This window comes from Macaca fascicularis, chromosome 15 (assembly GCF_037993035.2).
Source record: "Macaca fascicularis isolate 582-1 chromosome 15, T2T-MFA8v1.1".
NCBI classification, from domain to species: domain Eukaryota; kingdom Metazoa; phylum Chordata; class Mammalia; order Primates; family Cercopithecidae; genus Macaca; species Macaca fascicularis.
The window spans coordinates 45,022,717-45,035,418 of record NC_088389.1 but is presented as its reverse complement, the minus strand read 5'-3'; positions in this window follow the sequence as shown (position 1 = coordinate 45,035,418).

The following is a 12,702-nucleotide window of genomic DNA, read 5'->3' as shown; positions in this document are numbered from 1 at the left end:
ACTGAAACAGGAAGTTAAGTGAACACACCACTCTTCCTTGAGAGCCTGGGGTTGGTGAAGATATTTCAGCAGAATAATCAAGCACTTGGAGAAATAATTCCTTAATGCGTCATTTAATGCATTAATTGCATTCATTGAATATGTGCAGGTTAGGTACTGTGCTATGCAAGGTACTGGAAAAAGAGTGGAGAGGGGTAGGGATGATGTAAGTCCAGAGTCCAAAGGCCAGAAAACTAGGGGCTCCAATGTGAAAGGGCAGAAGATGAATGTCCCAGCTCAAGAAAAAAGAGAAGGTGGTAGGGAAGTGTAGATATGTTGGGGTCCGAGCGCGGGTGGGGGGGGGGGGGGGATGAAAGAACACACAAAAGACAAAGACACACAGAGAACATGGCGGCGGTGCTCAGAGTCTCCGCCTCACTTTATTTATACTCCATAAACCCCAGTCAGCAGAAAGAATGCAATGCAAAACAAACTTTCTTTTCCCAGATGTAACCTTTTACTCAGTTCTTTGTTTCTATGCTCTTCCTTATCTGCCCGCCTTCTTGGCGCCTATGGGAGTTCATTAAAAGTTCAATTGGAGATACTGTCCTTGAGCCCTATCTATTCTCAGCATACTGTTTTCAAAGGCCCCTGCATTTCCCCCCTTTTTTTTTTGTTTTGCCTTAATCTTAAAAAGGTAGCCCATATTTGTTTTTGTGTTTTTTTTGTGTTTTTGGAGGCCACGGAGGGAGTATCAAATCACCAAAAGAAGTAGACCCAATCCAAGTGCCCAAAGCAATATACTTTTAGAGATTGTAGAAATCCATGTCTTTATCTGGGTCTATGGGTTAAAGGCAGTAAGGTGCTGACCCAGTTTTTGAAGGGTTACAGTTTTGGACAACACAGGTAATTGTTGTCGAAATGTTTTGGAAATGTTTTGAGTGAGCTCTTGGATGTCCAAACTAATATTTTTATGGCCTATTAATAATTTTTGGATTACGGTCCAATTTTGAGAGATGTTAAAAAGTACAGGCGTTATACAAAATTGAGTGGAGTTTTAATTACATTGTAATGTTATTTGAATACTGAGGACAGTGAGCTGATTTTCAAGCCATGTCAAGGCTTGTTTTATGTTGTCCAATTTTTTAGCAAGTTGAGAATTAATGTTTTGTTGTTGAAGTCATAACCGGTGAGATTGTTCGTGCCATTGTTGTACAAATTTAGCATTTTGTATACTTTGATGAAGAGCGAGCCCTGTTATGGCCGCAGTGGAGACGATGGCGACAAGGCTCATCACCAAGGCAATTATAAGTCCAAGGGCATGGAGGGTTTGCTGGAGAGAAGTCCAAATATAAGTCTCAAGAGGTGATGCCGCCCATGGTTGCGTAAGGTTAACAGGTAGCCAAATTTTTTTACGAGCCCTGAGGATATAAATATCCTCAGTAAAGTTGTGCCACCATGAATGATTGAGGCAAGACAAAAATGTACACGTATCTGTACAATTAACAATCTCCATATTATTATCCCATGTCAAATTTCCTGCTAATAATAGGTAGGGCTTACAGACACAAGCAATAATATATTAGGAGGTATTTTGATATAACTGAATATGAAAGGAGTTATTTGGGTTAGAAAGATTAAGGGGCATATTCCCCACAAAAATGTTAATGGCATTGCCTGTAGCTAACAACTTCCAAAGATGACTCTGTACTTAGGCCTCTTTGACGCCATACCAAGGTTTTATTATTGTTAGTAGTAATACTTTTATTTACCCGGTGTCATTTTAAAGGTATATGACTAAATTTTGTTTGAAAATCATCATGTACACTTTAATTAGTTATTTGTATCCCATTGTATTTTAATAAAATCCGGGGTTTATTTCCCCGACATGGTTGCCACTCCAGTACCTCAATATTAGGAGAAACCTCTGGAATAGGACAAAAAGGTAAAGAACTAGGAATAGTTTTATTACTATATACAGTATGATTATAATAACAGTATTAGTAGTCACATGACTATGATTATAGCGAACAACCCAGGCTTTATGTGATTTTTGGAGACAATGAGAACTATTTCCCATGTATATTGGAAGTTTTTCCACTTTAAATTGGTATGTGTTGTTTATAATTTCCGTTTTCCGTTTTATATTGTTCTTGTCTATATAGGGGGACGGCATCCAAGTAGTGTCATTGGTGAAAACCTTAATTTCCGCCTCTCCCCAGGCGACTCCCTGATACAAGGGTGGAAAGGGAATATAAGTGCAATATTTATACAAAGCCTCACTAAAGGAAATAAGTCCCCCGCCGAGGCACATCCAACAAAGGAAGAAATGTATGTTGAATTCAGTTTTTTTTTTTAACAGGGTTTTAATTATTTTGTAGGAAACCACTCAGGTCCGCTCCCTGTAAGGACAAGAGCATAGCCCCGTCCCTGTTTTAGAACTTGTCCTTGAACATACTTACCTTTTTCATTAGGATACCAAATTTTAAAATTGTTAGTGGGGACTATCACCGAGGGAGGTGAGGAAAGATGGGTTACGACAGCGGAGTCTTGCAATTGTCTCCATTGATTCAAAAAATAATTAAGGTAAAAAGAACCTTCAAAATCAAAAAAATTAAGGTAGAAAGGTTAACCTTCAAAAAAATCTGGTTTTTTGGGGGGCTCATTTCCCCCTTTTTTAGTAGTTGAGTTTTTAAGGTTAAATTAGTGTGTTTAATGATGGCTTGACCTTGACTGTTGTCCAGGATACTGGTGATATGTTGAATATTGTATTGTTATAAGAAAACTTGTAATTTATGAGAGATATAAGTAGGGGCATTATTAGTTTTAAGTATAAGAGGAATGTCTATGATGGCGAAACAAACTAAGAGATGAGTAATAACAGAAATGAGAAAAGGTATTAATGGTATGATGAACATTTTAATTGTTTAAAAGAAGGGACATTTTGTGGATTAACCCTAGGATGGAAGGATGGAATGCTTAAAGGAGTATAGGAAGGACAAGCTCGAATAAGAGAACGAGCTTGTTTATGAGTTAAATGAAACCGTCGTTGAAGGCCAGAACTATTAGTGTGATGTAGAGTATATTTTTGTTTTGTAGTATGTAGGTGGCCGATTAAAAGTAAATTAATTTGAGTATTACCATGAACTAATGGTTTAGAAAGTTGAGAATGAGAACGAAGATGAGTGATGAATAAAGGAGCTTGACGTTGGCTTAAAGTAAAGGACAACAAAGAAAAGAATTTTTGAAGAGAAGAAGTAGTACAAAGAGGTAAAGTGGCCTGAGAAATATAAGAAGTAACATAAATTGCGTATTGAGAATTATTAACAATGTTATAACTAGTAGTAGGGAAATTAAGTAAGACCATGAGAATAGTAAACAATTTTTTATGTTGTACCGAGGGATAAGGATAAACTGTAACTCAAGATTGATGAAGTTTTTTGTCAAGAATTAGAAGTTGTAAGAAGATAAGTGATCTGACCATGAGTGAATTGAGAGATAATTAAGGAAGGATTTTTTTCCCAAAGTTGTCGACAGTGATGTCGTTTTTTGATGATTAGTTTAGTTAAATGATTGATATAAGTAGCCAAGTGTTTAGATGTTTTATTGGACAAAAAGATCTATTTTAATGGCCGATTGGTTTGATGAATTATTTTTGTAGGAGAATGTAAAGTATGAAATAAACAAAAGGAAAGGGGAACATTAGGAAGGGGCCTTTTAAAGTTGTTTTTTTACAAGTTGGAGTTTTTGTAAAGTCAAAGGAGTTAAATGGCGTGAGTTGTCTAAGTGACTGTTTTTTTTTAGAATAGAAAAAAGATGTTATATTTTTAAAACAGGACGTATTGTTTGAAAGTTATTTAATATTTTGAAATGATTACGTTGACGTTGAATTTTGGGGGGTTAAATATTTTGTGTTTTTAAGGTATAACCTAAATATTGAATAGGAAAATTTAGTTGAATTTTTTTTGGGGCAATATTAAGTGAATAGAAAGAAAGTTGAGTTTGTAATGATGTAAAAGGACAAGTTTTTGATACAAGGTAGGGCTGTTTAACATACTTTGAGGTAAAACTTTTTATTGATATTGAGAAAGTGGCTGAGAATTATTAAAAACAGGGACAGAGAAGATTCATACAATGATAAATTAACACAGTTGGAAACTGATTTTTTATAGGATTTAAAGTCTTATGTACGAATTTTTGACATATAGTAGGGCTATTAAGTATACTCTGAGGAAGAAGTTTTTGTTGATATTTTTGAATGGGTTGTTTATTATTATATTTAGGAATAATAAAGGCAAACTTTTTATAATTTTGAGGTTGTAACTGAATAGAGAAAAAACAATTTTTGAGATTTATGACCATTAATTTTTAACTCTGTGGGATAAGGGCAGGATTAGGAAGACCAGGCTGTAAACTTTTTTTAGGTTTAATGTAAATATTTATAGTTTTAAGACAAGACAAAGACGGGAATTTTATGTAGAAATACGTGGCTTTATATTTTTTTTGGCCATTTGTTTTTTGACTTACTTTTTTAGAGTTCTAAGTATTTTTTTAAATAATGGTTACTGTTTTACTTAAATAGGAGTGGTGGCTATGAGTTTAAAGGATTGTAGCCCATTTTGAATATTATATTTTTGGCAGTTGAGGAAATATGAGAAATGTTTAAAAAAGTAGTAAATTGTTGTGAAAGATTTAGTTCCCAAAAATTAATATTGATAGGAACAATATAAAAATAAAAAAAAACATTTGACCTTGTTGACCTTTAGGACTGACACAGGTTAAAGGTTCTATGTTTTAATAAACCACAGAAGTAGTACCCAAGCCAGTGAGTATAACTGAAACTTGTCTTTTTTTTTTATTGTATAGGCCACTAATTTAAACAAATAATAGACATATTTACCCCTGTATTAATTAACCCTTTAAAAACTATTTTATTAAGGTGTAATGAACATAAGGGCTTTTGATTAGAAACTAAAGTTTTCCAAAAAACAGTTTTTTCTGTGTTACCAAACCCTCCCTATTGAGAATATGTTCCCCTGCCTCTAGGCATATAAATTGTGAGACTTGAACCATAATAAGAATTTTATTAGTAACATTATGTTCTTTTGGCAAAGGGTCACACACTTTAATAGTTAATTTATATACTTCTCTATTAGGAGATAAAGTATAAGGCTGAGTAATAGCTAAGTTAGTAGCGGCGCTTTGTTTAGTTGCCGTATAAGGCTGAGAAACTGGGGTAAGGTGTGGGATCCTTAAGGAGGACTTGAATTTATTTCTTGATGTTGTAGGTCATTGTTTACTGGGTATTGTATGTAGATTTAGTTAATAACAAATATTTGTAAACAAATAAGGTGATTACAGGTACAGAAATTTAGTTTGTAGTTTACTATTTAATAGAGTATTTGTTTTGTAAAAGATGGTGGACCACAAAATACTCAACGGATTTTGGTTTTTAAAACACAGTGATGTTATTTAAGGCTAAATGGATACTTGAAATTGGGATTGGATCTGGTGTTGAGATACAACTTTTACTTAGTTATTGATTTTTTTTTAAAATTATTTCAAGGAGGGTGACTACCATTTTTGTACTTTATAGAGTAGTCTAGAGGAAAGGGTTAAGCATGTAAGCTTTGGGGACAGAAAGTCATATTTTTAAAATATAATAGTTATATGACCTTGGATACATTTATAAAACTGTCTTAACTCTGTTTTTTTGTCTATAAAATGGTAATAATTATAAAATTTGTTAGTCTTAAAGGGATGTTGGAAGAACTAAATGCAAGTGAAGATTTTTTTACAGTAGTGGACACATAGTAAGTACTCAGTATACTATGGCTATTGTTACTGTTATTATTGTTAATATTATGTTTATTTATTTTAGCTTTTTAATGTAACAAGTGTAGAACCATAATCTCACATTCTTTAGAGTCACGCTGATTTTGTATTTTTTGGTCCTTTGACTAGTTTAGTGATTTATTACAAGAAACCTAGTTAGTTTGTGCATTCTTTTTTTTTTAATATTTTTTATTTGTAAAGACTGATAAACCAACTACACTTTTAGACCTGGTGACATAAATTCTTGGGGCCCCTCCAACACTAACACAAGTTTTAATATATTTATCTAAATTGGCCCCATTGGCCTTTAACGATTTTAACAATTTTTGACAGTTAGCGTAAGTATTTTTAAAAGACAACATTTGTAACAAAATTTTTGAAGCAAGGTTAGCACCCACAATTTTTAAGACAGTATCTTGAAGACGGCTACGAAATTTGAATATTGTTTATTTGTGCCCTGTAAAATCTTCACAGAGGAAAGGGAAGATTTTCCTGTTATCTCTACCTTATTTTAGGCCCTTAAAAACAAAGTCTTGATTTGAGTAAGGGCAACATCATCTAGACCAGCCTGAGTATTAAGAGTAGTATATTGGCCCGTGCCTGTGAGTTGTTCCTCAGTGGCTTCTGGGGGATTACACATAACATTTTTTTTAGCCTATACATGTGCCTTGTTTATTTACCAGCTGTGCAATTGTAACCACTGAGAACGATTAAGAAAAGCCTTCCCCAAAGTCTTTTAGTCTATAGGAATTATTAAATTTTTTGATGAAAAAATATCAAGAAGACCAAGGATAGGGGTTCATAGTTAGAAATGGCAGCTTTCATTTCTTTTAAAAATTTAGTAAGGCATTAAATTGGACATTATTGCCACCATTTGAAAACTGAGCATTAGAAGCAAAAGAAGCACAAATAATTGGAAACAGATCCAGCTCCTTAAATTTTTTTTTTTTTATCTTTTTCTTTTTTTCCTCCCCCAATGGCGGGCAAGGCACTGAGAAAACTTTGCCAAACAAAGGTAAAGATAAGGAAGCTGGGGGGTTGGAGGCACTGGAAAATCCTCTTTTAACAGGGCAGAAGGAAAAGAAACAGGGAAAGCTCACAAAGGTGAATTAGAAGAATGTATCTGTAGTATTTGTTGAAGCATTTCCATAATACACTGCATGTCAGAATTTCCCTTAGAAGAAGGAAGAGCTGGCTTTTTCTCTTCTCCCCCTTTTGCTACCCTGGCACAAATGGGCTCCATTTCAGATTTATTTTATTTTATTTTATTTTTCCAAATCCTCAGATACCTTTCCTCCTGTGGCTACATTACCACACTCCGGATCAGTCTCAAGTAACTCTAATGTCTGAGTGATAGAGTTACACAAGGTCCACAATTTTAGAGGCATAATATCCCCTAACTGGAGAGCTCTAAGCAGAGCTTTTACTACCTGTAACCATTTTTTCCGATTCAGCTGCACTTTAGTCTGATACTGAAACCAGTAACAATGTTGTTCAACATGGGCAAACAATCGCTTCAAAGTCTTTTTCTTTCACTTCTACTCCCATAGACAGCAACAGTCCTTGAAACAGCCATAAATATTTTGAGGCCAGAGAGATGGAATTCCCATAATGAAAGCTTAAGAAGGTTCCCCTTAACAATATCCGAGCCTTACCCGCTCCTAGGGGGTTCCCCTTCTTGTTCTCCCCTACTCACCCGTGCTGACCCTGCTCGCTGCGCCACTTGTTGGGGTCCGTGCCGGGGGTGGTGGAGAATGAAAGAACACACAAAAGACAAAGACACACAGAGAACATGGCGGCCACGCTCAGAGCCTCCGCCTCACTTTATTTATACTCCATAAACCCCACGTCAGCAGAAAGAATGCAATGCAAAACAAACTTTCTTTTCCCAGATGTAACCTTTTACTCAGTTCTTTGTTTCTATGCTCTTCCTTATCTGCCCGCCTTCTTGGCGCCTATGGGAGTTCATTAAAAGTTCAATTGGAGATACTGTCCTTGAGCCCTATCTATTCTCAGCATACTGTTTTCGAAGGCCCCTGCATAGATAGTTAACAGGGTTTTTTAAAAACAGAAAAGAATGGGCCGGGCGCGGTGGCTCAAGCCTGTAATCCCAGCACTTTGGGAGGCCGAGACGGGCGGATCACGAGGTCAGGAGATCGAGACCATCCTGGCTAACACGGTGAAACCCCGTCTCTACTAAAAATACAAAAAATTAGCCGGGCGAGGTGGCGGGCGCCTGTAGTCCCAACTACTCGGGAGGCTGAGGCAGGAGAATGGCGTGAACCCGGGAGGCGGAGCTTGCAGTGAGCTGAGATCCGGCCATTGCACTCCAGCCTGGGCGGCAGAGCGAGACTCCGTCTCAAAAAAAAAAAAAAAACAAAAAAAAAACAGAAAAGAATGAATAAGACCTAGTATTTGATAGCACTACAGGTGTATATATTCAATAGTAGTTTAGTTGTACATTTCGAAATAACGAAGGATAATTGGATTGTAACAAAAGATAAATGATTGAGGGGATAGATACTCCATTTTCCATGATGTGATTATTACACTGTGCATGCCTGTATCAAACTATTTCATGTACTCCATAAATATACACACCTACTATGTACCCACAAAAGTTAAAGACTAAAAAAAAAAAAAGCAAAGAGGATCCACCCTTTCTCCGCCTTTTTGTCCTATCAGGCCCTCAGTGGATTAGATGATGGCCACCCACATTGGTGGGGGCTTCTTTACTTAGTTTGCTAATTCAAATGCTAATCTTCTTCCAGAAACACACTAACAAACCCAGAAATAATGTTTCACCAGTATTCTGGGCATCCTTTAGCCCAGTCAAGTTGACACATAAAGTTAACCATCACCCTAGCTATGACATACGCAGACTTCCATTTTACACAAACTGTGAGATAATAGGTGTGTGATTCTTTAATCCTCTAAAGCTGGTGATGATTTGTTATCCAGCAATAGTAAACTAAGGACTCAGTGAAGACTGAAAAATAATTGATGGGTTGAAATTTCTTTTCATCTACTTAGGACACAGCCCACTACACCATGTATCTGACAGAGTATTCTCTGAACGTCACCTATGTAGGTGTAGGCAATTGCTTTGTTTCCCCCTTAGATATGGCCCTGACTTTAATTGTACCTGATATTACCGTCTGAATAAGGTACATATTTTTAAATAACACTCTCTTCCTTTCTTCCACACAAATCAGAAGGAGAGGCAGGTCAGATTCTCCATGATTTTATTAAAACCAGCATATATACATATGTGGCAGGGATGAGTGAGTACAGTTGATCTGTATGAATGTGGTACTCTTCAATATACCTTGGGGAGTAGAACTGAAAATTCTCCCAACAGGGACAGGGGACACATGTACGGAGATATATGTGTCAATTCGGCTGATTCTACTGAATTCCCTAATGAAGACCTCTCACACGGTAAATATGTATCATATTTATTGTCATTCATACCGGAAGGCAAAGGGAGGGGAAGGAAATACTAAAACGTGAAACAAAACTACAAAGGGACATCACGTCTACAAGAGTCTAACATCTATAGGAACACTCTCAGGATCACAAGGATTGACCGAACACCAAGATATGTGGATCTCCATCTAAGGCTTGCTCTCAATGGCCCTCCACCATTCCAGGCACGTGCGTGTCTCCCCTCACTATCCCTGATTTCCTGAGCCCATGCTACCTATCACCCATCGGTACAGGTGCTTTGTAAAGAGCTCAGGTGGATTCTCTCCATCCCACCACTTTTCCAAAGACAGAAGCCACCGTTCCAAGAAACCTAGTGCGACATTCCCCTTCCACCTCCTTCTTCAGAGTTGCCCAGGTGTTCATCACTGGTTAGGGAGAGAAGCTCCCAGGTTTCACTCACAAAGCACAGAACGCTGGCATACACACACACACACTCTCACGAGCGTGCGCGCGCGCGCACACACACACACACACACACCCCTCGAGGAGGTAGCTACATGGGTCATTAAACACTTGTAAACTGTTTTCCAAACAAGTGGACGCGGTTCATCCATGCCAAAGCCGAGGGTGCAAACACGGAATGGTGGAGAGATTCCACAGGCTCACCAAATCCTCTCAGGAATATTTTCCTGACCCTGGGGGCAGAGGTTTGAAACATTAAGGACATTTCCTGGGTCACACGAAGAAGCTGACGGACCAGGCATTTTGCTTTCCACTGCAAATGACCTCTGGCGGGGGCACTTCTCTTCCCCCTGCAAATCACCTATGGCGAGGTACCTCCCCAAGCCCCCACCCCCACTTCCGCCAATCGACATGGCTCCGTCTCTATCCGGGTGTCATTCCGGGTAGGCTTCTCAACGCTCTCGGCTCCGAGAAGCTCAATCGCACGTCAAATCCCAGAGCCCACACCTCTTCCTTTCCCAGAAGACACGCAAAAATTCAATGGGAGAGAGGTCCCGAGTCGTCAAAGTCCCAGATGTTGGGAGCCCCCAGAAGGAAAAAGCGTGTCTTCCTTTGGAGGCCCGGAACAAGAACTAGGCTTCCGCAGCGAGGCAGCCATCTATCTCCGCGAGCTGGCGGGAGGGAGACTGCCCGGCGCCGAACTGGGGCGGGGCCATGCTTCTTTCTGCTCTGCTGCTGCCTGGGAGCACCTGGCGTCCCAGAGCAGGAGGCCGCCGCCCTGCAGGGCGCCGTAGAGTTTGCAATGCAGAGTCGGGATCGCCTCTGGGGCAGAGGGTTCAAGCTTTTCCAAGGCGACGGTGCTGGCTCCCGTGCGCACCTGAGGCCGCCCAGGAGCGGGCGCAAAGGGCGGCGGGCCCGCGGGCCAGGGCCCCGCAGCCAGCAGGTTGTCGAGCGTGGCCAGCGCCCAGTGCAGGGCGGCCCCGGCGTGCGCCAGCTGCCAGGCGAGCCAGGCGCGCTGCGAGGCGCCCGGCTGCGTGCCGCCGGCGGGCCCCGGGAGGAAGGCGCCCCCCGGGGCCCGAAGCTCGCCCAGGGCCACCTCCAGCCCGCCCAGGTGGTTGACGACTCGCGACAGCGGGCACGGGAGGGAGACCCAGGCTTCTGGGGAGAGGCGTCGGCGGCGCTTTGGGGAGGTGGGTAGCTCCTCCAGGTCGTCAACGCGGCGTTCCGGGCCGCTGGTCCTCCCAGGCGATCTAGGCCGGTGCTTTGGCTCCTCCAGGCGCCTCGGGCTGGGAACAGAACCTGCGCGGGAGACAGAGCGGCAGGTGTCAGAGGGACTGCGCGGGGCGCTAGGGGACCCATTTCCAAGGTCCCAAAGCCCCTCCCGACCTCGCCTCCCCCTGCCCTCCATCCCCCACCCCTCCGCAGCTCGCCTCCACGCCCCATCCTCTTGGCCCCTTCCTGCATCCTGGGGACTCCTGTGCCCCGCCCGAGGTGCCTTCCTCTCCGCCCTTTGAAACTTGAAGCCCATCTCATCTGGGGCCACCGGGGGCCTGGGTCCCTGGCGCACTGAGGGCTTCCCCAGCCCCCTCGGGGCCCACTGCCCGCTCCCCTTCCCGGAACCCTGCGCCCTCCTCCCCACCCCTCCAAGCTCCCGGCCCCTAAACCTGCCTCCTGTGCGCTCATGGGGGCGTCGTGCTCCGCTGCGCTCGGGCTTGTCGTGGCCTCTCTCTCCGGCTGGGGCCGCTCGTGGCTTGACCTTCCGCCCTCGGTTTCCGGTTTCTCTGCCGGGACTGCGAGGGGAGCCATCCGGGCTTCTCCGCCGTTTGTGCCTGGACGCAGAGGCCTCCCGGCTGTGCCCGCTGAAACCTGTGGGGGAAGAGGAGGTCGACAGTGAGTGGGCCATGACCCGTCCACAGACCGGCTGCGGGAGGGTTGCAAAGGCCAAGCTCCCGGAGTGACTTCGAGTCAGGAATGGCTCTGCTCCCGGGTGCCCCCCACCCCCTCCTCTTTCTCCAGCTGCCCAAGACCTCCTGTCTCCGGACTCTGGCTGTTCCCCAGCTGCCTGGCACCCTCCAGCATACCCTCCTCCGCGGGCGCACCCTGAGGATGGCTCAGCTGGCCGAGCCACCCACCACACAAAAAGTCTGCCTTTCTTTGACATTAGGCTTCCCCACCACCTGCCAGATCAGGGCCCATGGGGCGGGGGCCGCTGCCTTTGTCACCCCAGCTCTCACTCTCCTGCTTCCCTGGCCCCCTGCGACCCACTCCCCCACACCAATCCTCACAGACAACACCCTCGAGCCTCACCTCGTCCTCGTCCTCTCTCAGAGCCCTCCCGGTTCTTGCGGGTCTCCATCCTTCCCTGGTTTCCACAGGGAGGTCTGTCTTCTCCCTTCTCTTCGAAGGACAGGTTTCCCAATCCAGGAGACAGCTCTCTGTTCCCTGCGGTGAGGAGGCTCCTGAGCAGCGCAAACGGGGAAATGAAAGGGTGGGCAGAGCCAGCGGGTTTTTATAGGGAGGCAAGACCCCCTGCTGGGTTTTCCCAGGAGTGTTTGCTGCGGACACGCCCACAGTGGCAGGCTACCTTGATTAGGTTAGGCGGGTTGGAGGGCTTCTGCTTTCTCCCTGGGTCCCTGCCTGCAGGGGCCTTTGAAAACAGTATGCTGAGAATAGATAGGGCTCAAGGACAGTATCTCCAATTGAACTTTTAATGAACTCCCGTAGGCCCCAAGAAGGCAAGCAGATAAGGAAGAGCATAGAAACAAAGAACTGAGTAGAAGGTTACATCTGGGAAAAGAAAGTTTGTTTTGCATTGCATTCTTTGTGCTGACGTGGGGTTTATGGAGTATAAATAAAGTGAGGCGGAGGCTCTGAGCGTGGCCGCCATGTTCTCTGTGTGTCTTTGTCTTTTGTGTGTTCTTTCATTCTCCACCACCCCCCGCACGGACCCCAACACCTGCCACTCCCTCTCCAGCAACTGATGAGCAGTTTTCCGGA